Source organism: Lycium barbarum, chromosome 9 (genome assembly GCF_019175385.1).
Source record: "Lycium barbarum isolate Lr01 chromosome 9, ASM1917538v2, whole genome shotgun sequence".
Lineage (NCBI taxonomy): Eukaryota > Viridiplantae > Streptophyta > Magnoliopsida > Solanales > Solanaceae > Lycium > Lycium barbarum.
The window spans coordinates 63,148,116-63,174,271 of NC_083345.1; positions in this window are offsets into that span (position 1 = coordinate 63,148,116).

Genomic DNA, 26,156 nt, shown 5'->3' on the forward strand with positions numbered 1-26,156 from the left:
TATATGTATATAAAGCGGGTATACGTGTGTGGATGTGTATATATATATACGATGAAGTAATTGTATATGAGACATGTATATGCGTAAAAGATAAGTAAATGTATATGTATGTGTATATGGGGAAAAAGGGAAGGGCCACTGTTATACCACCACCTGATTCAGCTGGATTCCATCCTGGACGCGGGATGCCCGGACGCGGGATATGGGATGAGCCGTACGCGGCGTCTGTATATATATATATATATATAATGTGTGATACATATGTGATGTAATATGTTGGGTCATCGTTGGGGAGGGGGTTGGGGGAGCCGATTGTATTCGGCATCTGTAAATGTAAATGAAAGATACCGTTACTGAAATGTACTGTTTTCTGTACACGAGAATAAGTAATATAAAAATGTTGATTCCTATGCCTATGAAAAGAAACGTTTCAAAGATGAAAAGAAAAGCCTACATGACAGCCGGCCTAAAGAGGGGCCTCCCTATGTACAGGTTAAGTTCTTGCCTCGTTATACGCGCTATGACTCTGTGATATTATTATTGATCGTACTTTATGTTACTGCTTGAACTGTTTTCCATGCCTTACATACTCGGTACATTATTCGTACTGACGTCCCTTCTTGTGGACGCTGCGTTCATGCCGCGCAGGTCAGCAGGTACACGGACCGGGTTTCTAGGGCTCCATCTGTAGCATTGTACAGCGCTCCAGTCGTTCCGGAGCCTCATATCATTGGTACTATTTTGTGTATGTATTTTCGGGCGCGGCCGTACTCGGCCCTTTCTATGTATAAGTGTACTATGTCTAGAGGCTCGTAGACAGATATACACAGTCAGCTATGTACAGTTTAATGTATTTTATTCCGAATGGTCCGCGTTCTGGTGTAACGCGATATTAGAAAGTTTACTGCAAATGTTAATGTTTAGAAAAAAAATATGGCACTGCTTATACAGGATAGCTAAGGGGTGTTCGGTACAAGTATCGGGTACTCGTCACGGCCCCTGGTCGGGTCGTGACAGAAGTGGTATCAGAGCAGTTCGGTCCTAGGGTTTGTCTACGAGCCGTGTCCAGTAGAGTCTTGTCTATGGGTGTGTAGCGCGCCACACTTATAGACGGGAGGCTACAGGGCATTTAGGAAATGTGACCTTCTTTGTATTCTGAAATCGTGCGATAGAGCTATGTTACCAGGCTTCCATGCTCCTTTTCTAAAACCGATGTTATGGTTTCAGTAATGCCGCCGAAGAGAAAGGCTACGACGGCCGAGAAAGCCAAGGGGGTGGCGGCCCGCAGAGTTGAACAGGAGCTAGACGAAGAAGAATCTCACAATGAAGCTCCCCCTCAGACTGTTCCTGCACCCCCTGCACCGGCAGAGCAGGGAAGAGCTCCAGCTCCAGCCCCCGCACCTCCAGTTCCACCGGCAGCAGCTCCGGGCCAGCAGATGGCAGAGGCCATCCAGTTATTGACCCAGCTAGTCGCCGCACAAGATCAGCGGCAAGATGTGGACACAGGCGGCAGGGCGGTAAGCGCAAGGGCCCGAGACTTTATTACCCTGAAGCCGCCAGAGTTCTATGGATCGAAGCCAGAGGAGGACCCGCAGGGTTTTATAGACGAGATGCTGAGGACTCTGAGGATCATACATGCTTCGGATACGGAGTCCGTAGAGTTGGCTTCGTACAGGCTGCGGGATGTGGCAGTTCTGTGGTACGGTAACTGGATATCATCGAGGGGAGCAAATGCACCCCCTCCGGTTTGGCAGGAGTTCACTGAGGCTTTCCTACGACATTTCCTACCGCCAGAGGTTCGACGGGCTCGAGCCGATATGTTCTTGAACCTGAGACAGGGAAATATGAGCGTTCGAGAATACAGTCTTCGTTTCAACTCGCTAGCCAGGTATGCCCCCGCCCTGATAGCTGATAGGGGAGACCATGTGCACCGGTTTGTAAGTGGGCTAGGGCCACATTTGGTTAAGGAGTGTTTGACGGCCTCACTCCAGGACGGGATGACTATTACCCGCATCCAAGCCCACGCCCAAAATCTGGAAGAACAATATCAGCCACGGAGAGAGGAGAGTTTTCCAGATAGGGGCTCCAGAAAAAGAGGCAGATTTTCCAGGGCTAGGAGTGAGTATAGAGGGGGGCAGGCACAAGAGCAATCTAGGTATTCGGGCCAATCAGCGGCCAGTGCCCAACCTCGATTTGCGGATAGGGGGTTTGATCGCCCTACTTATTCGGTACCAGGTCAGGGTGCCAGAGCTTTGGAGTCCCAGTACAGAGTTGATTCCAGCAGGATGGGGCTTCCCCCACCACGATGTGCCCGGTGTGGCAAGCCGCACTCTGGGCAGTGCTACTTAGACACCGGTGGTTGTTTTGCCTGTGGTCGGACTGACCATTTTGTACGTGATTGCCCGCTAAAGGATGGAGGAGGCCAAACTCAGCTAGCCGGATCAGCGATCGGTTCGACGTCGACCGTGCGCCCTCGTGGGCAGACTTCTCAGGCGCCAGCAGGCCGCGGCCGAGGTAGAGGAGGAGCACCCAGTTCAGCCGGTCCTCCGCACCGCCTATATGCACTGACAGGACGACAGGATCCTGAGCCTTCTGCAGACGCGGCCACAGGTACCTTTTCAGTATTTTCTGTGATAAACGTGTGCTAATTAATTCGAATTTTATTTTTTCCTATACCGTCCTCTGCATTACTGGGCACATTAAAAATTTGGAAATTTGGGCGAAAAGTGGCCATACACATAGGTAAAAGGTGAATACTGGAAATTGCGAAGGTCAGAACTGTAAATAAAAGAAAAGACGTGTTACACGGACGTTTCGAAAACTGCCGAGACCCCAACTCGTACCATATTATATGATATAGGTATTACGGGGAAGCGGAAGTAAAAATATTGACGCCGAGACATCGGAATGCATTAAAGTTCTAAGGTTAAGCGTGCTCAGGTGGGAGTAATTCTATGATGGGTGACCCCCTGGGAAATATGCTGAAAAATTCATAAATGAGGAAACAAGAGACGAGTGTAAAATTAGGCAGCCCAGAGTAAGTTGGGGTGTGAAAAGTGGTTAGAAACCCCATACGAGCCATATAGGCTAAGACGGATTAAACTAACAGAAAAAGAAAAGCCATGACAACAGAAAGCCTTGGGAATGAAGGAGAAAAGTACAGGTGTCGCAGGGTGGGACCAATATTGAGTCCACACTGTCTAAGGCAAGGAATTCCTAATATGGCGATATACAGGAACATGTATAGTGAAGGGATAGACGCAGCAGACTACACGGAGAAAGGAGCACAACTGTAAAAAAAACGCAAAGAGGGCAACCTAAGCTTCTAAGATGGATATGCGAAGTGACATGAGGTATCTATGATGGAGACCTCCCCGAAATAATGCGCTACGCTATGAGGCCAGTTCAACATTCGAGGACGAATGTTCTAAAGGGGGGGAGGATGTTATATCCCCTGTTTTGTGAAATGGGATAATTCAAGATAATCGCGGGGAGACAACAATCAAGGCAACATTTTTTGTTGTTTGATGCACGGGTTGTTTATGAAAAGTCTAGAAGTGGAGACAATGAAAATGGTTCAGAGCATAAAGGGGAATTCACAAAATGATTTGTGGTAATAATGAGAAGAGTCGAGGGGCAAAATGGGAACTTCATAAAAGTTTTGAAAGTTTATAAAAATTTCCATGTTGGTTGTGTGGCATAAGTATGTGCCCACATTTCTTTGGGGGGCTAAAGTGTATCAAGAAGACATTTGGTCTTCTTTGACCAAATAAAGTAATCCAAAAGAAAAAAAGAAAATTGGGGAGTCTTCTAGAGAGGGGCATGTGCCCCTCACATGCATAGGATATATATGGATATATATTGGTATTATCTTCCAATTCAAGACAAGAAAAGATAAGAACAAAAACAAAAGCATAGAAGAAAGAACAAGAAGGAGGATTTCGGCCCTACAAAAATTTCCAAGAAAAAGTGACAAAAATTCCTTCAAAAATTATTTCTAACCAAGTAGGGGGTGCTTAACAAGATGGAGTGTTTATTGGAGCAAGAACAATACAAATACTTATAAGTTGGAAGTGTAGTCAAGTGAAGAAGTGGAGAAGAAGCAAGGTGAGAACTTATGCCTTTTTTTTTTTCATGTTATGAATAATTATGCATGTTGTTGTGTGCAAAGTGAGTGAAATTTGTGAAGAATAGGGAAGTGGGGGTGGAGGCCGTGAGGTGTGGTGCATGATTGTGTGTGTAGAAATTATGTGTTAATCATTTTATCTAATGTTTAGTTATTATTGTTATGAATGCCATGTTGATGATGAAAGTTGAATGACTCTACTAAGGTTGAAGCCGTGTAGGTGTGCTTGATGTTAGGCCGTGTATAAGGCATGTATAATCGTGTGAATGTGTTGAATTGTGAAGGAATAAGGGGCAAGTTGAATTTAAAATTTTAGTTGTTGTGTTGTAGATCTTATATTGCAAATAAAGACTCAATAAGTTTGGTGAAGTATTGGTGATTGGAAGTTTGTGTAAGTTGGAAATAATGCTCTTGCATGGATAGTATGTAATGGTATTGGTATAATGTTGTTGGAATATATATATATGTATATTTATGAAGTTGTTATTGTGCTCGTTGGAGTCGGAAGGTGTTGACGATAGTAGGAAATCGATATAATGTACTTTGAATGGAATATGTGAATTACTAGTGTGGTTGTTGAATTATGTTAACCGTTTGGCCGGGTTTGAATTCCCGGGTTGTGTTTGATGAGAATTTGACGAAATTGAATGTTGAGGATGGTATATTTACAGAGGAAATGCTGCCGAAATTTCGGTAGCAAAGTGCTTCCTTAAGATTCTAACTCAAAATGTACTAATGAAAGTTTTGGTAAAAATGACCAATTCGCAGATTTCGACGAGATTGTGATGTGAATTTGGAGTAGCCAAAGGAGCGGAAAGAGGTATGTAAGGCTTCACCCTTCTTTCTATGGCATGTCTTAACTAAAAGAAGTCGGGTACGAGCCTCGGGGACACCCCTAATCCCCGGAATCCGCACTTAAAGTTTTCAACTTTTCGTTCAATTGAATTGAAGTAGAAAGTGTGCAAAATGATGAAATGACCTTCTAGACCCCTATAACTTGCCTAAGTGGGACCCGATCACCCCAAGACTCATACAAGTAATGCTATGACACGTAATATGGGTAAATGGTATACGCTACCTCGTCCGGCCCGAGGTGGGCCCGTTGCTCTCGGATTTTCCTAGAGTCTTGGTTAACGTGCTTGAAGTGTATCCAAAGGGGGCCTTCGATCCCGATTCCGTCACCAAGCAATAAGTGCTATGACCACTCCAACGGGAGTGCCCCTATGATGATAATGATAATGACAATGTCGGGTAAGGGAATGTAGCTATGATAAGTACGACCAAAACGACCCTATGACTAAGCCAAGTACCTTATGTAAACATGAAAGCGATAAACTAATTTTTAAATCGTATTTATATTTTCTAGTTATAGCTTTATTTTCTAAGATTCCAAAACCCATGACTGTCATCTAAAATGCCTACGATGTCAATTTTGGTTACCGTAACCCTACTCTCCGTTGATAGTCTCACTTTAGAATACTTGTTCCTTCAAGGTGAGACAAAGCTATCACTAACATTCCGTAAAGTAATCGGAGATCATCGACCTTATGTCACTCCGATGGATACATGAGTTTCCTTGGCTCTCTTGTGTGCCCATATGATATATGTATATAAAGCGGGTATACGTGTGTGGATGTGTATATATATATACGATGAAGTAATTGTATATGAGACATGTATATGCGTAAAAGATAAGTAAATGTATATGTATGTGTATATGGGGAAAAAGGGAAGGGCCACTGTTATACCACCACCTGATTCAGCTGGATTCCATCCTGGACGCGGGATGCCCGGACGCGGGATATGGGATGAGCCGTACGCGGCGTCTGTATATATATATATATATATAATGTGTGATACATATGTGATGTAATATGTTGGGTCATCGTTGGGGAGGGGGTTGGGGGAGCCGATTGTATTCGGCATCTGTAAATGTAAATGAAAGATACCGTTACTGAAATGTACTGTTTTCTGTACACGAGAATAAGTAATATAAAAATGTTGATTCCTATGCCTATGAAAAGAAACGTTTCAAAGATGAAAAGAAAAGCCTACATGACAGCCGGCCTAAAGAGGGGCCTCCCTATGTACAGGTTAAGTTCTTGCCTCGTTATACGCGCTATGACTCTGTGATATTATTATTGATCGTACTTTATGTTACTGCTTGAACTGTTTTCCATGCCTTACATACTCGGTACATTATTCGTACTGACGTCCCTTCTTGTGGACGCTGCGTTCATGCCGCGCAGGTCAGCAGGTACACGGACAGGGTTTCTAGGGCTCCATCTGTAGCATTGTACAGCGCTCCAGTCGTTCCGGAGCCTCATATCATTGGTACTATTTTGTGTATGTATTTTCGGGCGCGGCCGTACTCGGCCCTTTCTATGTATAAGTGTACTATGTCTAGAGGCTCGTAGACAGATATACACAGTCAGCTATGTACAGTTTAATGTATTTTATTCCGAATGGTCCGCGTTCTGGTGTAACGCGATATTAGAAAGTTTACTGCAAATGTTAATGTTTAGAAAAAAAATATGGCACTGCTTATACAGGATAGCTAAGGGGTGCTCGGTACAAGTATCGGGTACTCGTCACGGCCCCTGGTCGGGTCGTGACAGTACCTCATTTGAGAGAACCCCATGCTTGAAGGCAAGGACGGCAGTCACAACCATTCCTTTCATTGGTCAAAGGTACTCAAGGAAATGAATTGCTAAAAGAGTCTTCACATGAAGAACTCCCGTACTTGAAAGGAGGAAAGGAGGATAAGACCCCATCTCTACAATTGGTCAAGTGAGCTTGCCATGGATAGCTCAAGGTAAAGAAAATTCTTCGTGTGAACTTCAAGGTAAGATAGCTAATCTTAACACCACAAATGATGTGATTTATCATGTTGTCGAAGTGAGTGTCAATGATAGTTTGTCCTTAATTGAGCTTAATGGATCTTTGCCTTGTGATGAGCTTAGTGCAATTGTGACAATTGACAATGTGTTTGATATGGATGATCCAACACTAGTTGATCCTATTGATCATCTTGACTCTTCTTTTGAGCTCAAGTTGTGTCCACCTAGTGTTGATTCCAATGATTTGCATGTTAGTACATTGTCGTGTGAAATGATAGCTCACCCACTAGTTGATCCTAGCGATGACCGAGTTAATTCTTGTTGGAAGATCGATTTGCATCCAACTACTGTGGATACTTGTATTTGTTATATCCCGTATTTTTGTACGTTGGATTATTGTAAGCTAATCGACATAAGTTCAAGGACAAGATTATTTTTGGAGATATGAGACAAGGACTTTTAAATCCCGATTTTAATATCGCACGGGTTGCTAATTAATTACTATTAGTGTGGAAATATTAGTGGGGATTAATGATTAATTAAGCTAATTAGACTACTAAGTGGGCCTCACTACAATATGGTTGATTAGGATTGGTGCTTAGTTGAGCGGGGCACGTGTCAATGTGGTAGGCTGCATATATAGTCATAAGTGATGACTAACTTGTTAGCTATACACTTCATTTCCATCTTCATAATTCATTTGGAGAAAGAATCCTAAACAGCCATGGCTGCCACCAGCTCACAGCCAAGTCCAAGATCTTGAGAGGAAGAAAATTTTAATTATCTAAGGTGTTCTAAACGTCCCAAAGGAGGCAGCTACATTAGAATTTAATTGAGGGAGACGAAATGGTGCAATTGGCGCAAGTGATTATAGGATCTGATCTAACTAATTTAAGGTAAGATTTCTTGTTCTAATAGTATGATTGGAATTAAATGATGTTATATTTGAGAGGATTAATTCGTATTAAGCGGAATTGGATGCAAAGAATTGTATATGCTAATGTTAAGGTTTTGTTTGGCCGTATTGGAGTTGTCTTAATTTAATAACGGTGGATTAGGTTTGATTGTTGTTGTTGTTATTGTTGTTATGGATTATGTGTTAAAAATGAAGGAATTTTGATAATTAAAGCTGTAGTTGTTTATACGAAATTGTTGGGACATGAAATGGATTAGATGTTCATGAGGTTGCTGGCATTGTTATATTGTAATTAGGAGTTGTTCTTGTTGAGTTGAAGGACTATGTGTCGTTATGATTAGGTATTGTGTTGTTGTAGTGATGGGCTATTTGGAGCTTGATATTGTAAGGTCATTTTGATGATGTGTTGTGGCTGTAGATCATTAGGAATAACTTGAGTATGTTGTGGTCGTTATGTTGATTATTGTTGAATGTGCAACGTGTGGACTGATTTGGAGTGTTGGGCGTGCGGTGCGGGCAGTTTCGAGGTGTTCTTGGACTTTGTTTTGGCTAGTTCTTGATATGGTAACTTGGACGTGTTGTTGTTAATGTTATTCTGGTCGTTTTTATAGTTGGCTTGAATGTGAGAGAAGTGAACAATATAGGGGAAATGCCGCCCAATTCTCTAGAAATGAGCTACTAACGTTGAATTACGTTTTAAGCCTTTCCGTAGCTTAACCATAGTTCTTACCGTCTTATTATTGGTTGAGGTACATCGGGTAGCGTATACATATCGAATCACGGATTAAGCGTCAAAGGTAAGTAAAGCTATCCCTTCTTTCTTTTTGGGCATGATCTATATGAAACAAACAGACGACGAGCATATAAACTCCAAAGAAGCTCCTATTCTTAGAGACACTAGGATGGATAATGTTCTTGATTTCCAGAAGTTATTTCATTATGTCCTGATACGTGTCTAAGGTTCCTGAAGTCCTATTTGATATAATCCAGAGTTACATTTGAGGGCTACGTGTCTAAGGTTCCTGAAGTGTTAGTTCATTCTAATTATTCTATTGAGTCTCAGAAGATGATTTAGTTTGCATATGGTTGCTCATTATTCTGCTCGTGCATGCCGTTAATATATCATTCACTGAGTCCCGGGCCGGGTATGTATTCGTGCATAGTTTCACTACATTGTTCACCGAGTCCCTTACTAGAGGGCCGGGTACGGTATATATATATATATATATGATATGATTATGGCACCGAGTCCCATGATGGGCCGGGTATGGTATATGATGACTTTGTTCATCGAGTCCCATAATGGGCCGGGTATGGTATATGATGTAGATATGCATGATTCTCATCTCGTAAGGCACATGTGCATTGGTATCTTTGTTTATCATACTTGCCTCCTGTAATCTTTTATTCAGCCATAATCTTCTTTATTGTATTTCATGCTTTATATACTCAGTACATTCCTCGTACTGACCCCCTTTCTTCGGCGGGCTGCGTTTCATGCCCGCAGGTATAGACACTCGGTTTGGTGACCCTCCAGCTTAGGACTTCTGCTTAGCGGTCTAGAGAGCTCCATTGTTCCGGAGCCTAGATTATTTTGGTACAGATCTTTTGATGTAGCCTTATGCATATCCAGGGGTAAGACGGGGCCATGTCCTGTCATATTTCACTTTTATACTCTTGGAGGTCTGTAGACATGTGTGGGTTGCGTGTCAGTTTTGGTCAGCTATGTCGATATGATTCGTTTTGGATATTTCCATATATAGTGGCAGCCTTGTCGGCTTGCATATTATGTTATGTGTTGGTTAGGTGTGACTCCTCAGGAGACAGGTTTATGATGATATGTGGCGTTATGAATCTTTAGTTGCATTTACAAGTTTCCATACTGTCCTTAGTTTCAGGCTGACTATATCTAACAGGTTCGTATGCGATTGTCCAGCTCGGGCACCAGTCATGGCTCATGGAGTTGGGTCGTGACAAAAGTGGTATCAGAGCGGTTCATCCACGGAATGTCTACAGACCGTGTCTAGTAGAGTCTTGTTTATCGGTGTGTTGTGCACCACATCTATAAAAAGGAAGCTACAAGACATTTAGGATGTCACTTTTCCTTCTTACTCTAGATCGTGTGATAGAGCTATATTATCAGGATAATCCCTCTCTAACAAATTATTGTGTTTACAGCTATGCCTCGAAAGAAAGCGACAGCTGCACAGAAGGGCAAATCGGTAGCAGGAGATACTAGTCAGACCCGAAGAGTTACTAAGGCCCGTGCCCAGTCTATGCCTGAGATTGTACTCCAATTAGCGAGCTCTGTTGCACCGCCACCTCTAGAGGAGCTTAGAGCAGCAGCAGCTCTAGTTCAGGGGGCAGCCCTACCGCCAGCTCCCAAGGCCCCAGCACCTGAGCCTCCAGCTTCTCAGCCAGGGGCGGAGGGTAGGGCCATGAGAGATGCAGTTCAGCTGCTGGCCAGATTAGTGGTAGGGCAGGCTCGCAGGCATGGACTAGGTGTTGACCATGCGGATAGATCTGATAGTTTGAGGGTTCGTGATTTCTTAAGTTTTAATTCTCTAGGGTTTTACAGGTCAAAGCCCGAAGATGATCCGCAGGAGTTGATTCGGCAAATGCAGCGTACATTAAGGATAATCAAGGCTTCTGAGACTGAGTCTGTTGAGTTGGCTTCGTATCGGTTGCGGGATGTAGCTGTTAATTGGTATGAGTCTTGGGAGTTATCCAGGGGCGAGGGTGCTCCTCCCGCAGTATGGAATGAGTTTGTGGAGGCCTTCCTTGGCCACTTCCTACCTCCAGAGATGAGGCGAGCTAGAGTTGATAGTATGGCATTAACTCTTTAGCCAGGTATGAATATTGCTCGGATACATGCATATGCATAGGGGGTAGAGGATCGACACAGAGGACGTCAGCCATATAGAGATTATGACAGAGGCCAGCATAAGAAGGCTAGATCGGCTGGTTATCCTGGTAGTTTCGAGGCAGACAGCCTCAGCAACATATTAGATATTCTTCCCAGCTAGCACAGAGTGCACCCCCACATTTCACAGGTAGGAGATTTGACAGCACAGGGTATTCAGGAGCTGGTCAGAGCTCTAAGGCTTCAGGTTCACAGATGAACAAGGGTTCGAGTCAGTCGAGGCCACCTTTGCCTCGGTGTTCTCGGTGTGGTAGGCTCCATTTTGGGGAATGTCGTCTTACTACAGGTGCTTGTTTTTCTTACGGCCGTCAGGTCCATATGAAGAGAGAGTGTCCTTATGGAGATGGTACAGGTGGTGTGGCTCAGCCTACTGGGTCGGTTGCTGGTTCATCTTCTTCTGTACCTATGCGCCCTGTGGGGCAGGGTATTCAGACATCAGTAGGCAGTGGTAGAGGTCGTGGTGGAGCTTCCAGTTCTAGCGGTCCTTCGAATCGCATATATGCCTTGGCTAGTAGGTAGGATCAGGAGGCGTCACCGAAAGTGGTTACAGGTATATTATCGATTTTCTCCCGGGACGTATATGCATTGATAGACCCAGGTTCCACCTTATCATATATATCTCCCTTTGTTGCTAGTAGAATCGGAATAGAACCTGAGTTGATAGAACCATTTGAGGTAGCTACACCGGTAGGAGATTCTGTCATAGCAATGCAAGTATATAGAAATTGTTCGGTGGTTATATATAGTCGTCATACCATGGCAGATCTGATAGAATTAGACATGACTGAGTTTTATGTTATTATGGGCATGGATTGGTTGGCTTCTTGTTATGCTAACGTTGATTGTAGAGAAAAGATAGTTCGATTTTAGTTCCTAGGAGAGCCGATTATAGAATGGATAGGGAATACAGCATCGTCGAGGGGTAAGTGTTATATCTCGTATTTTGTACGTTCGGATATTTCAAGATAGTCGTGATAAGTTAAGGGAATGACCATCTTCCAAAATTATTTTAATGTACAAGTTGGTTATGAATATTATTTATGAACATTATTAGTATGGAAATATTGAGAGAGGCTAAGGGCAAAAAGGGAAATTCACAAAATGGACCATGGTAATATTGTGAAAGGCTAGGGGCAAAATGGGAATTTCACAAAATATTCAAGAGGGTTCTTGAAGGGGCCATGTTGGCCGTGTGACATATAAGCATATGTCCACAATTTTTATTTAATGGGGCAAATTATAAAGATATATGGACCAAAGCTTTCTTAAGAGACAATTAGTTTTCTTTGGTTATTTTTAAGAAACTTCAAGAAAAGTAGAGAAGGGGCATGTGTCCACATGCTATTTGATGAGGCTAAATATATATATATGGACAATTGCTCATAAAGTAAGACAATTATTCATGAAAAAACTCCAAGAAGAAAACTTGGAGAAAGAAAACAAAGGCCATTCGACCATGGCTAGAAGAAATGAGGTCTTAGAAATTTATCAAGAAAAATTATTTTCTCCTAGTATTTCAACCAAATGGAAGGCCCTCATCAACATGAAGGAGTTGTTGGAGCAAGCAAAGCCTTTATTGGTGTAATTCACAAGCCCTAGCCGAGTGGAGAAGTCAAGGATGAAGGTAAGATTTAATCCCCTTTTCTATGTGTTGGAGATGGTTGTGAATATTGTAGAATGTAGAAATGGATGAAATTCATGAAATAGGTGTGTATAGGGATGTGGCCGAATAGAGGTTGGATTGGTGAGATGTGGTGAATTGATTTTACTTAGTATTTTAATTGTTGTTGTGGTAGATTCTATGATGTAAAAATGAAGATTTAATGGTTTGAAATGAAGTGGAAGTCGTTTGTGGATTGTTGAAAAAGTTAATGTGATAATTAGTATGGGTTCTTATATTGCATGAATGATATTGTTAATGTGTAGGTTGTAAATATAATTCATGACCTTGGAAGTAAGAAATTTGTTTGGAAGATTGTAAGTTGGGTCGTGGTGATTGAATTTGAAAGAAGGAAATAGGTTGTTATTGTTCTTGTTGAATTTGGAAGGTGTCGGGTGAAGTAGCATGTTGATTGAGTCGTTTTGAATGTTATGTGAATTGAGTTGAATATAAATGAAATGTCGTTAAATTGTATGACAAAGGTTGTTAATGTTAGAATGCGTCTTGAATTGATTGTTGGTGTTGTTGGTATGATTGATGGTATTGTTGTTGATAGTTTGGCCGAGTTGAATTCTCGGATTGTTGATTGATGATTTGGGCCGAGTTAGATTCTCGGGGATGGTGTATTTACAGGGGAGGTGCTGCCGAAATTTCGACAGATCAGAAGTGAATTTACTTGAAAGATTAAGACAAGTATATGGTGATGAATCTAATGATTTCGTCAATCTTCTTGAATGTAGACTAGCGATAGCGAGCTTGGACAATTAAGCCTAGCTAATAGGACGTGGAGCAGGTATGTTAAGGCTCGTCCCTTTCCTTCAAAGGCATGATCCCGATGTTATGATTTCATAATTGTTTCCATATTCTCCTTGTTTTCAAAAGATAAATGTTTATGATTTCAAGACATGATTCTTTTCCGATAACCAGTCAATGTTTTCCAAAAATGTTCGTATTTTTCCAAAACAAAGGTCTATGGTATTGTAAGCTTTTATGACAAAAACGATGGATATGTTTTCCATCGATATTGATGATGTCGAGGATGAGAATAATTCTATGATAACTATGATAAGAATGATTTCATGTTTAAAGGTACTTGGTACGATTACTGCTTGATTTTTCCAAAAATAGCTTCTGAAACGTTCGTAAAAGGTTCTGTACTTCAAACGCTCATAACTTTCTTATACTAAGTCAGATTGACCTGAAACTCGTTTCTGAGTCTTCAGGTGTCGGTTTATGTACGCTGTTATTCGTTGCCAGTCTCATCTTATAATAATTGTTCCTTCAAGGTGAGACAAAGCGACCACGGTTATTCCATAATGTAATCGGAGGTTACCGACCTTACGCCACTCCGATAGATACATGACTTTCTTTGGGCTCTCCTGTATGCTGCTTATATGATATATGTATATGTATATGTATATGTATATGGGGAAGATGAGGAAAAGGGAGATATGTTGCGCTATAGACGCATTGCCACCTGGTCAGTTGGTGTAACTTTCATCCCGGACGCGGGATATATGTGGGGGAGCCGACGTTGTATGGCGCTATGACATGTTCTATTTTCTATGTATATGAAAAAGAAATGTTTTCAAAGGAAAGCTAAGCATGCATGGAATCCGCCCTAAGAGGCACTCAGATGTACAGGTTACCCTTCTACCTCATGATATGCTCTATATCTCTATTCTGTTGTTGTTCATAATTACATCTCTTACTATGTTACTATTCATGCCTTACATACTTGGTACATTGCTCGTACTGACCCCCTTTTCTTCGGGGGGGGGGGGGGGGGGGGGGCTGCGTTTCATGTTGCGCAGGTACACCCAGATGAGCTGAAGCTATTATAGAAGACGCTCTAGCGGAGTTGGCAAGCTCCACTTGTTCCTGGAGTGCTGCTGAGTCAGAGTATGTGTGCTATGATGTCTGATTAATGTTAGAGACTTTGCAGACAGAGTCGTGGGTATAGAGTGTCGGTATTGTAAACGGCTCTACCAGCCGATATGTCATCTTATGTTATGTTGTAAAGTCCATGTGATTACAGATTCCATTTGATTTGAGTGCGAGGGAAAAGAAAGATTCTGAAAGCTTACTATGTATTTCATTCTTATTCAATATAAGAGTCCAAAGATATTATGCACATAATAAGAGTCAGCGGGTTCGCTCGGCTCTGAATATGGAGTCGGGTGCCCATCCCACCCTAGTAAAGTCGGGGTGTGACAGTAAGTTTATTTCATACCTCGAGGCAAGGAAGATATTTATCATCTGGTTCGTGTGCATGATATGAAAGCAGAAGTACCGACTCTTCAGTCAGTCCCGATAGTTAATGAATTTCCAGATGTATTCCCAGATGAACTTCCAGGTCTTCCTCCTGAACGGGAGATAGAGTTTACTATAGATGTATTGCCAGATACTCAACCCATATCTATTCTTCCTTATAGAATGGCACCTGCGGAGCTGAAGGAGTTAAACGAGCAACTGAGGGACTTGTTAGAAAAGGGCTTCATTAGGCCTAGCACATCACCTTGGGGAGCACCAGCATTATTTGTGAGAAACAAAGATGGGTCGCTGCGGATATATATTGATTATAGGCAGCTGAATAAAGTAACAATAAAGAATAGGTATCCCCTCCCCAGGATTGACGATCTATTAGACCAGTTGCAGGGTACTAAGTGTTTTTCGAAGATAGACTTACGGTCAGGCTATCATCAGGTACGGGTAAAGGAGGCAGATATTCCAAAGACTGCATTGAGGACCAGATACGGGCATTATGAGTTTAGAGTGATGTCTTTTGGGCTAACTAATGCTTCAGCAGTATTTATGGATTTGATGAACCGAGTATTCAAACAATTCTTAGATATGTTCGTTATTGTATTTATTGATGATATTCTAGTCAATTCACGTTCAGAAGAGGAGCATGCAGACCATTTGAAAACAGTACTTAGGGTGCTCCAGCACCAGAAGTTGTATGCTAAGTTTTCTAATGTGAATTCTAGTTGACTTCAGTAGCATTCTTGGGGCATATTATTGGAATTGATTGTATTCGGGTAGATACATAGAAGATTGAGGCGGTAAAGACTTATCCTAGACCTACGATACCTACTGAGGTGTTCTTGGACTTTGTTTTGGCTAGTTCTTGATATGGTAACTTGGACGTGTTGTTGTTGATGTTATGCTGGTCTTTTTTATAGTTGGCTTGAATGTGAGGGAAGTGAACAATATAGGAGAAATGCCGCCCAATTCTCTAGAAATGAGCTACTAACGTTGAATTATGTTTTAAGCCTTTCCGTAGCTTAACCATAGTTCTTAACGTCTTAATATAGGTTGAGGTACTTCGGGCAGTGCATACATATCAAATCACGGATTAAGCGTCAAAGGTATGTAAAGCTATCCCTTCTTTCTTTTTGGGCATGATCTATATGAAACAAACAGACGACGAGCATATAAACTCCAAAAAAGCTCCTATTTTTAGAGACACTAGGATGGCCAATGTTCTTGATTTCCAGATGCTATTCTATTATGGCCTGATACGTGTCTAAGGTTTCTGAAGTCCTATTTGATATAATCCATAGTTACATTTGAGGGGTACTTGACATGACTGCTGTCTTTGATTCTCAAGTGTTAGTTCATTAGAGTCTCAGAAGATGATTTAGTTTGCATATGGTTGCTCATTATTTTGCTCGTGCATGCCGTTAATATATCATTGACCGAGTCCCGGGCCGGGTATATATTCGTGCACAGTTTCACTGCATTGTTCACCGAGTCCCTCACTAGAGGGCCGGGTACGGTATATATATATATATATATATGATGTGATTATGGCACTGAGTCCCATGATGGGCCGGGTATGGTATATGATGTAGGTATGCATGATTCTCATCTCGTATGGCACAGGTGCATTGGTATCTTTGATTATCATACTTGCCTCTTGTAACCTTTTATTCAGTCATAATCTTCTTTATTGTATTTCATGCTTTATATACTCAGCACATTTCTCATACTGACCCCCTTTCTTTGGGGGGCTGCGTTTCATGCCCGCAGGTACAGACACTCGGTTTGGTGACCCTCCAGCTTAGGACTTCTGCTTAGCGGTCTGGAGAGCTCCATTGTTCCAGAGCCTAGATTATTTTGGTACAGATCTTTTGATATAGACTTATGCATATCGAGGGGTAAGGAGGGGCCCTGTCCCGTCATATTTCACTTTTATACTCTTAGAGGTCTGTAGACATGTGTGGGTTACGTGTTGGTTTTTGTCAGCTATGTCGATATGATTCGTTTTGGATTTTTCCTTATATAGTGGCATCCTTGTCGGCTTGCATATTATGTTATGTGTTGGTTAGCTGTGACTCCTCAGGAGACAGGTTTATGATGATATGTGGCATTATCAATCTTTAGTTGCTTTTACAAGTTTCCATACTATCCTTAGTTTCAGTCTGACTATATCCAATAGGTTCGTGTGCGAGTGTCTAGCTCGGGCACCAGTCACGGCTCATGGAGTTTGGTCGTGTCAGTATTGATCAATTTGTTTGCTATGAAAATCCACTATTTGAGGAACCTTATGATGTGCTTAATGACCCTCAATTTAGTGATGATATTGATGAAATTGATCATGTGAATAGTCATGTACCTAGTGGGAAGCTTGGTAATGTTGCAAATGTAGTGTCCTTTGGAGACTACAAGGTATTTAGTAACCCGTTATGGAATGATGACACTCTTTCCCATGACGGAGATATTCCTTTGAGGAATTGTGATCCATTTGTGGGGAAGAAAAGTGTTACAAAGGAAGGTGATTCTTGTCTAGAAATTCTTCCTTTCATGTTCAACTTCCTAATGGCCTATTGAAAGATCTTATTCTTGAACCTAATAGTGAGGCTACATTGGGGGATGACATAGATAAGGAAGTTGTCTTAAGTGCTACCTTTCATTATTACTTATTTGCATATGATGACATTCTTGAGCCTATGGAGAGTGCATCTTATGTGGGAGAAGGCTCTTGTGATCTAGCCGATTGTGTTCTTGACCATACTAGGTGGATGTTCTTCCCATTTGATCCGGGTGATACCTTGTGTGATTTTGGGACACTATCTTGGAAGAGTCCTTGCTTAAAAATTGAATTTTCATGGTGCTTCATGTCAAATAGAACCAATATAGTATTACATGCTTCATATTTTGCATTCATTGGTTTTATTACTTTACCCTTGATACAATAATCAAAACGAAAATTGAAGAAAAAAGGACAAGAAAGTAAAGGATAGATAATTTGACACAACTAAAGACCCAAATTAGCAACCAAAGTTCTTAGATTAACTTGACCTCTAATTTAGGAACTAAAGAGCACCAAACTCTTAAGATGACCAATAGGGATTTGACACCCTAATAACCAATCCTCTCACAATGTTCGCAATCTCAAGCTTAGCAAGCTCTCGACACTCAAAAGAGTTTTACAATCTCAAAATATCAATAATCAAAATAGTCTAAGTCTTCCATGAAGAAGAAGAGAACTATTTATACTATGATAGAAATAAAAGATAGCAAAATGACATAAACATCCTTAATGAGATAAGGGCCTTGTTTGGCTATTCTTCTTTCTTCAAAATCTTGAAATCTCCTTTGCAAGAATAGCCAACTCTTCATCTTTTAGCCATTGTGATAACTTCCTATTTCCTCTTCTTCTCCCTAAGCAATCTTTATCAACAAATGGACTTGGGATCCAAGGTGTTCATCAAAAGTGTACTCAAGAGCCTCCCGCTTCATGAATAGGCTTTGAAAGTGTTATAGTTCCCGGGCTTGGCCCCTTGTAAATGGCCTTGACGCAAGTGGGCTTGCATCATTCTCCCCATCTTGAAGAGAATTTTTCCTCAAATTTGATGGCTCATCACTTTCCATTACCATGGGAGATAGGTCACAAATGTTAAAGGTGTTATGAACTTGATATTCCGGAGGGAGATAAATTTTGTAGGCATTATCATTAAGCCTCTCAAGGACTTCAAAGGGACCATCCCCACGTGGCATCAACTTTGTCTTCTTCGTGTTTGGGAATCTTTCTTTTCGGAAGTGCACCCACACCCAATCTCCCGGTTCAAGGACCACCCTTTTTCTCCCTTGGTTTGCCCGTTTCGCCACATTTTGATTCTTCTTTTCAAGTTGGAGCCTTGCCTTTTCATGGATCTTCTTCATAGCTGCGACTCTCTTGTTACTATCTAAACTCAATACCACATCTTGAGACAAAGGCGTTAGATCCAAGGGGGTTAGGGTGTTAAAACCATACAACACCTCAAAGGGTGACATGCCAATAGTGCTATGAATAACTCTATTATATGCAAATTCTACTAAAGGCAATTGGTCTTCCCAAGAGGCTAGCTGTCACGACCCAACCCCGTAGGCCGTGACTAGTGCCCGAATTGGACACTCATGTCACTTGTTAACTATAATCATTTATAACTAGTATGTCATGAACTTATTCGTATAAAAAGGTATGGTGTTGTTTTAAAGCTGTCAAAATATTTTTTTTGTATGTCGTAGGCACCTGTCTCCTGAGGAGTTACAATTTTTAAGCAACAACATATATTTTTCTACGCAAGCCTACAAGGCTGCCACGATATGCAACATACCAAACATACATATATATGCAAGCCGACAAGGCTGCCATTACGAATGGGTATGCCCCAAACCTATGTCATAATCATAAAACGCGTCAACAACCATAAACAGACCCACACAAATGTCCACAGACCTCTAAGAGTAATGACCGTATCATATGGAGGGACAGGGCCCCGCCGTACCCAAATAAACTCATATGAATTCAACATAAGGGAGTTATACCACAAGCTAGGCTCCGGAACAAGGAGCAGTCAAAATAGCTGAATAAGTGTCCTAAGCTGGCGGATCTCCGATATGAACGTCTGTACTTGCGGGCATGAACGCAGCCCCCCGAAGAAAGGGGGTCAGTACGGAATATGTACTGAGCATGTAAAGCATGAAACATAGTGATAGACTCATACTGAGATAAGATGTATAGGACTCAATGCAACTAGCAGAATTTCATAAAGACTTGCCTTTGAACATATTTCATCTGTATCATTCTCATATCAATGTCCATATAGTGTTTTGTAATCAAAGCTGCATAATCATTCTGTATATAACATATATACGTGTCCCGGCCCTCTAGTGAGGGGCTCGGTAATTAAAATCATAGTATCATAAACATGCACATAGACGTGTCTCGGCCCTTTCGTAAGGTACTCGGTAATAAGGAATATATATGCCCTCCTGGCCACCATCTCCATATCATCATATCATCACATTATCATATCATCATATATATATAACGTGTCCCGGCCCTCTAGTGAGGGACTCGGTGAATATAGTCATAGCATCATAAACATAAACATATACGTGTCCCGGCCCTTTAATGACGGACTCGGTAATAATATAGTAGATGTGCGCACGAGAACGTGTCCTGGCCCGGGACTCAGTGAAGGATATAGCGATAAGCACGAGCAGAATAATAAGCAACCACATATATGCAATGCATCTTTTGAGACTCAATAGATAAGCAACTAACCAGCTCTAAAGTATTGGGATAATAATCATATTCAATTCTTTTCAACTCTCATTATAAGCCATAGCAAGGAACGTTTCAGCTTTCATGTACATGTATCAATTTTCATGATGTAGCTTTTGAAAATCAAGTATACTTCTATTCATGCCATTCTTTTAAGAGTAGGAACTTCTATACATCATTCATTAGTCAATCATGTAGTAGGCTCGTGACAATAGCATTAAGAAAATATATAATCATAAGTCATGCATGGAACTAGAGAATAGAATTTACCCCAAGGTTCATATCGTTTCATACTTACGTCTAGGACATGCCAAGAAAAGAAGGAATAAGCTTTACATACCTTTAGCGTTTAGTCGTATTATAACTTGTACTTGCTGCCCAAAAACACTTATCCTATATCAAGATATCAAGAGCTACAATTAGTCGACGAGGGAATTCAATACGTACTTTAACGTCAACAATCCCTTTCAAACATTTAGACGACGTTTCGTTCGCATTCAAATCAACTACATACAACCACCCCAACATCAATAATCATATGTTCAATACCAATCCGGACAGCCCACATAACATTCCAAATATCCCACATTCACAACATTCCATAACGATTCACATACGGCTACTACATTCTCAAGTTACTCTTAATAATCCGTAGCCTTAACGTTTTCGTGTAACAACTTTACAACAACCCAAACAACGTAAATACAATATATATTCTTAACTATCATTAGTATTTCCAATTTAAAGAGTACAACATGTCCAAAACAGTTCCTAACCACAACCCGTCCAAAACAGTCCCTAATCAACAACACGCCCAAAACAGTCCCTAACCAACAACATAAAGGTGCCCGGAATTCTTGCAAACGTTTACGAACATACCAAGCAAACCACATATGATTCTTACACATTATTTCATGTCATCATTTCATATAATTTCAGTAAAATACGACCAGCAGTCACACGATAAATATATCACCAAATTCGCACGCAAATAGCTACATTGTCGACACTATAACCTTACAACGACAACAACATATTTAACAACATTACCTTTACGATTTTTGGAACTGTTTTAGCATCATTTTCATTCTTACAACAGCCCACAATTCATTCCAATTTCGACCTAAATCATTGCTCTTCACTTTCACTAAACGTTCACAACAAGAATCAACACTCAACACATACAAATTCATTTCTAGCACTAAAACAGTCCACTGTTTTGGACGGCTTATATGCTTCAACATAATTCATTTCTTTAACACCTTAATTCACATATTCAACATGCACACAATACACCACAATGTCCATAACAACAACAATCAAAATGTGACACAAAACAGTCCAAAAATTCCTCTAAAACAGCCCCCTCACACGGCTTCAACACAACTACAACAACTTCATGATTTTCATTCATTTATCCATACTACAACACATTCAATCCATTTCCAATACATGTACAAGAATATTAAGCATCATTTCACCTAAGTTTATAGCACACAGCCCACTTCAACTTCAACAACAACAGTCCCTAACTTACGATAACATCTAAGTCCATATATCGCTTGTATATCAACGTTTCCTCCATGTATACACCATATTAAACCTTTAATACAAATTAATAACATGAGTAGGAGGTTGAAATTACCTTTAACAATCAGAATCTTCAAGAATCTTGTTCCTCTTTCCAGCTTCTTGCTTACAACACAAGGAAAACTTAGGCTACAACTTCTCTTTAACTAATATCATGTCAAGGGTCTAGGATTTAGCTTATATGATGGCTCAATTAGAAAGGGGGTTTGGGAGAGAAAATAAGGGTTCTTGGATCTGTTTAAGTCGTGTGAAGTGATATAGGGAAAAGTGGTGGCTTATATATTAAGTTTAATGGGCCTCATGGGCCGAAATATGAGTGTTTGGGTCGGGTCCAAACTTGCTGCCCTGCCAGCCCAAATTGCATCGTCCATATCTCCTTATCCCGATATCATTTTGACGAGCCGTTTGTTGCGTTGGAAACTAGACTCGATGAACTTAATTTTAGGCTTTTGAAACACCTTAAAACTCCTCATATTCTAGGAGATATGCCTCCTACAATATAGGCTAAAATCGGGTCCGAAATTTTTACTGAAGTTGTTCCGATTCATTTCGTTTAACTTCTAATCCTCTTCCAACCTCATGTAACCTCTTATACATACATATACACACTCATATACATACTCATAACATGATTTCAAATCCTTTAGGTTACCATGTCACCTCGGGATACTTAAGGCAACCATATATATAACGATATTCTTACTAACTCGACTAACTTTCCTTGAACCTTCATAACTCATTTTTTTCTTGTTTTACTTCAAGTAGCACGGATTATTATGGAGTGTAACACTAGCTTCCCTTTTACCATGGCCTGAAGCCTAGAACCTAAATTCCTATTGACAACTTTGGTTTGGCCATCGGTTTGTGGGTGGCAAGAGGTGGAAAACAACAACTTCGTTCCAAGCCTACCCCATAATTCTTTCCAAAAGTGGCTAAGGAACTTGGGATCCTATCGCTCACAATTGTCTTGGGAATGCCATGCAATTTAACCACATTTTCAACAAACAAGGAAGCAATATGGGGAGCATCATCAACCTTATGGCAAGCAATGAAATGGGCCATTTTCGAAAAACGATCAACAACAACAAAGATGCTATCTTTCCCCCTTTTTGTCCTAGGCAATCCCATCACAAAGTCCATGGAAATGTCAAACCAAGGTTGTTGAGGGATGGGCAGAGGAGTGTACAAACCATGGGGTTGAAGCCTAGATTTAGCTTTTCGGCATTCAAGGCATTGGCCATAAATTCGGGCCACATCCCGCCGCATGTGGGGCTAATAGAACTGCTCCTCAAGAATCCCCATTGTCTTGTCAATCCCAAAGTGTCCCATCAATCCCCCATTGTATGCCTCCCTCACAAATAACTCTCTCTAAGAGCTCATGGGCACACATAGTCGCTTGTTCTTGAACAAGAAACCATCAAAGTTAGAATAGGGAGTAGAAGATCTATCCCTGAGCCACTTTTCCATTTCCCATTCTTCGCATTCTTGAAAGATTTGTGCAAAGACGGGGTCCTCGGGATACAATGTCTTCAAGCTCTCAAAACCCATTAATTTGGAAGACAAAGTATTGATCAAAACATGTTTCCTTGATAAGGCATCCGCCACTACGTTATCCTTTCCCTTTTTGTATTGGATTACATAAGGGAAGGATTCAAGGAATTCAACCCATTTGGAATGCCTTTTGTTCAACTTACCTTGGGCCTTAAGATGCTTTAAGGACTCATGGTCGGTTCGAATCACAAACTCTTTAGGCCACAAGAAGTGTTGCGAATTTCCCGTAGCACGAATTAAGGCATACAACTCAAGATCATAGGTAGTATAATTCAAAGCCGCTCCCTTGAGTTTTTCACTAAAATAGGCTATGGGCTTTTGGTCTTTCATTAAAACAGCACCAATACCTACTTTGCTAGCATCACATTCAATTTCAAAGATTTTTGTCAAAATCGGGTAATTGCAACAACGGGGCGAAGCTAAGCATTTGTTTTAGAGTTTCAAACGCCTTTGCTTGCTCCACACCCCAAGAAAAAGCTTTATCCTCTCGGATTACATCGGTCAAAGGAGCGTCTATGGTACTAAACCCCTTAACAAACCGGCTAAAGAGTTTGTGATTCGAACCGACCATGATTTAGGAGTTGGCAAATTCTTAATAGCGTCTATTTTGGATTCATCAAACTCAACGCCCCTTGAACTCACAACAAAACTGTCACACCCCGATCTTACTAGGGTGTGATGGGCACCCGACCTCATATTCGGAGCCGAGCGAACCCGCTGACTCATATTACATACATACTCTTTTGGACTTCAAATCAAATAAGCATAAAACTCATAGTAAGGATTTTAGAAACTTTCTTTTCATCTTTCTAAAATCATAAAAATTATAATCATATGGGGTTTATCACATAACACAAAATGACATATCGGCTGATGGAGCCACTTACAGAACTGACAACCAATACCCACGACTCTGTCTGCAAAGTCTCTAACATTAATCAGACATCATCGCACACATACTCTGACTCGGCAACACTCCAGGAACAAGTGGAGCTTGCCAACTTCGCTAGAGCATCTTCTATAATGGCTTCTACTCATCTGGGTGTACCTGCGCGGCATGAAACGCAGCCCCCGAAGAAAGGGGGTCAGTACGTGCAATGTACTGAGTATGTAAGGCATGAAAAGTAACATAGTAAGAGATGTAATTATGAATAATAACAGAATGGAGATATAGAGCATATCATGGGAAAAAAGAGTAACCTGTACATCTGAGTGCCTTTTAGGCGAGTACCATGCATGCTTAGTGTTGCGGATAGTGCAGCCCGATCCATATATATATACATATCATATTTTACTTTCTTTGAAAACATTTCTTTTGCATATATATGTAAAATAGGACATATCATATTGCCGAGGCGTCGGCTCCGATCCATTTAGCCACATATATCCCGCGACCGGGACGATATTAACCGATGTGGGATTTGCCTAAATCAATGTGGGATTTGCCTATACCAATGTGGGATTCGCCTAAACCAATGTGGGATTTGCCTATACCAATGTGGGATTCGCCTAAACCAATGTGGGATTCGCCTAAGGCAAGCCTTACACTTACCACCCTTAGGGACTCAGCGTTCTTGTTGAGGTTTGCCCCACCACTGGGTTTGCCCCACCATTGGGTTTACCCCACCACCGGCTCTAATACCAACTGATCAGGTGGATATGCGTCTATAGCGCCTCACCTTTTCCCTTACCCCATATACATATACATATATCATGTTCACGTATCATATACATATATCATATGCATGCATCATGTAAGCGGCATGCAGGAGAGCCCAAAGAATGTTATGTCTCTATCGGAGTGACGTAAGGTCGGTAACCTCCACATATATTATGGAAGACTCGATAGACAAGTATACTTACCGACACCTGAAGGCTCAGAAACAAGTTTCGGGTCAATCCGATTTAGTATGAAAAGGTTATGAGCGTTTGAAGTACAGAACCTTTTACGAACGTTTCAGAAGCCATTTTTGGAAAATCAACGCAATAATCATCTTAGGACCTTTCGAATGTCGTTATGGATCAAATCAGATAGAGCTTTTGGAACCATGTATACGTATCAAAAATATATCAAAGACTCAATGGAATAATCAAACGTATTATCATTTGAAAATCAAAACTTTAGTCATATCAATTATCTTTTGAATGCCATTCGGAAACATATCAAATAGATCTTTGGACATCATAGATACGTATCAAAACCATATGAAACTGCTTATGGAAATCAAGAACGTTAGCCATCCTAGTGGCTCTAAGAATGGGAGTTTCTTTTAAATCATACATATACTTTGTCACGTTGGTTTCACAAAGATCATGCCAAAAGAAAGAAAAGGTAAGCCTTACATACCTGCTCCGCGTCCTATTAGCTACGCTTAATTGTCCAAGCTTGCTAGTCTACATTCAAAAGAATCGACAAAATCGTTAGACTCATTGTCATACACTTGCCTTAGCTTCTCAAATGAATTCATTTATATTCTACCGAAATTTCGGCAGCATTTCCCCTGTAAATACACCATCCCTAAGAATCTGACTCGGCCAATTTTATCAACAACAATCCGAGAATTCAACTCGGCCAAAATATCAACAATGATACCAACAATTATTCTAACAATATTCACAATCGGCTCAAAACGCATATTAACATTAGCAACTTCTTTCTACACAATCCGACGACATTCCATGTATATTCAATGCAATCACATGAAATCAAACCAATACCAATGATCTCACATTTAAGTACTTGCCCAAGACCTTACTAGCAAAATTCAAGAATACTTCAAACAATTCATATAATATTCCTAAAAACCCAATCAACATATTTCCTTCTTTCAAATTCAAAAACAACAACCCACTTACAATCTTCCAACCACATGTCTCATATCCAAATTCATGAATTACACCAACAAATCATATACTAACAACATTGTCTTCCATAATTATAAGAAGACTATATTCAAATCACATTAACTTCTAAAGCAACCCTCCAATTATT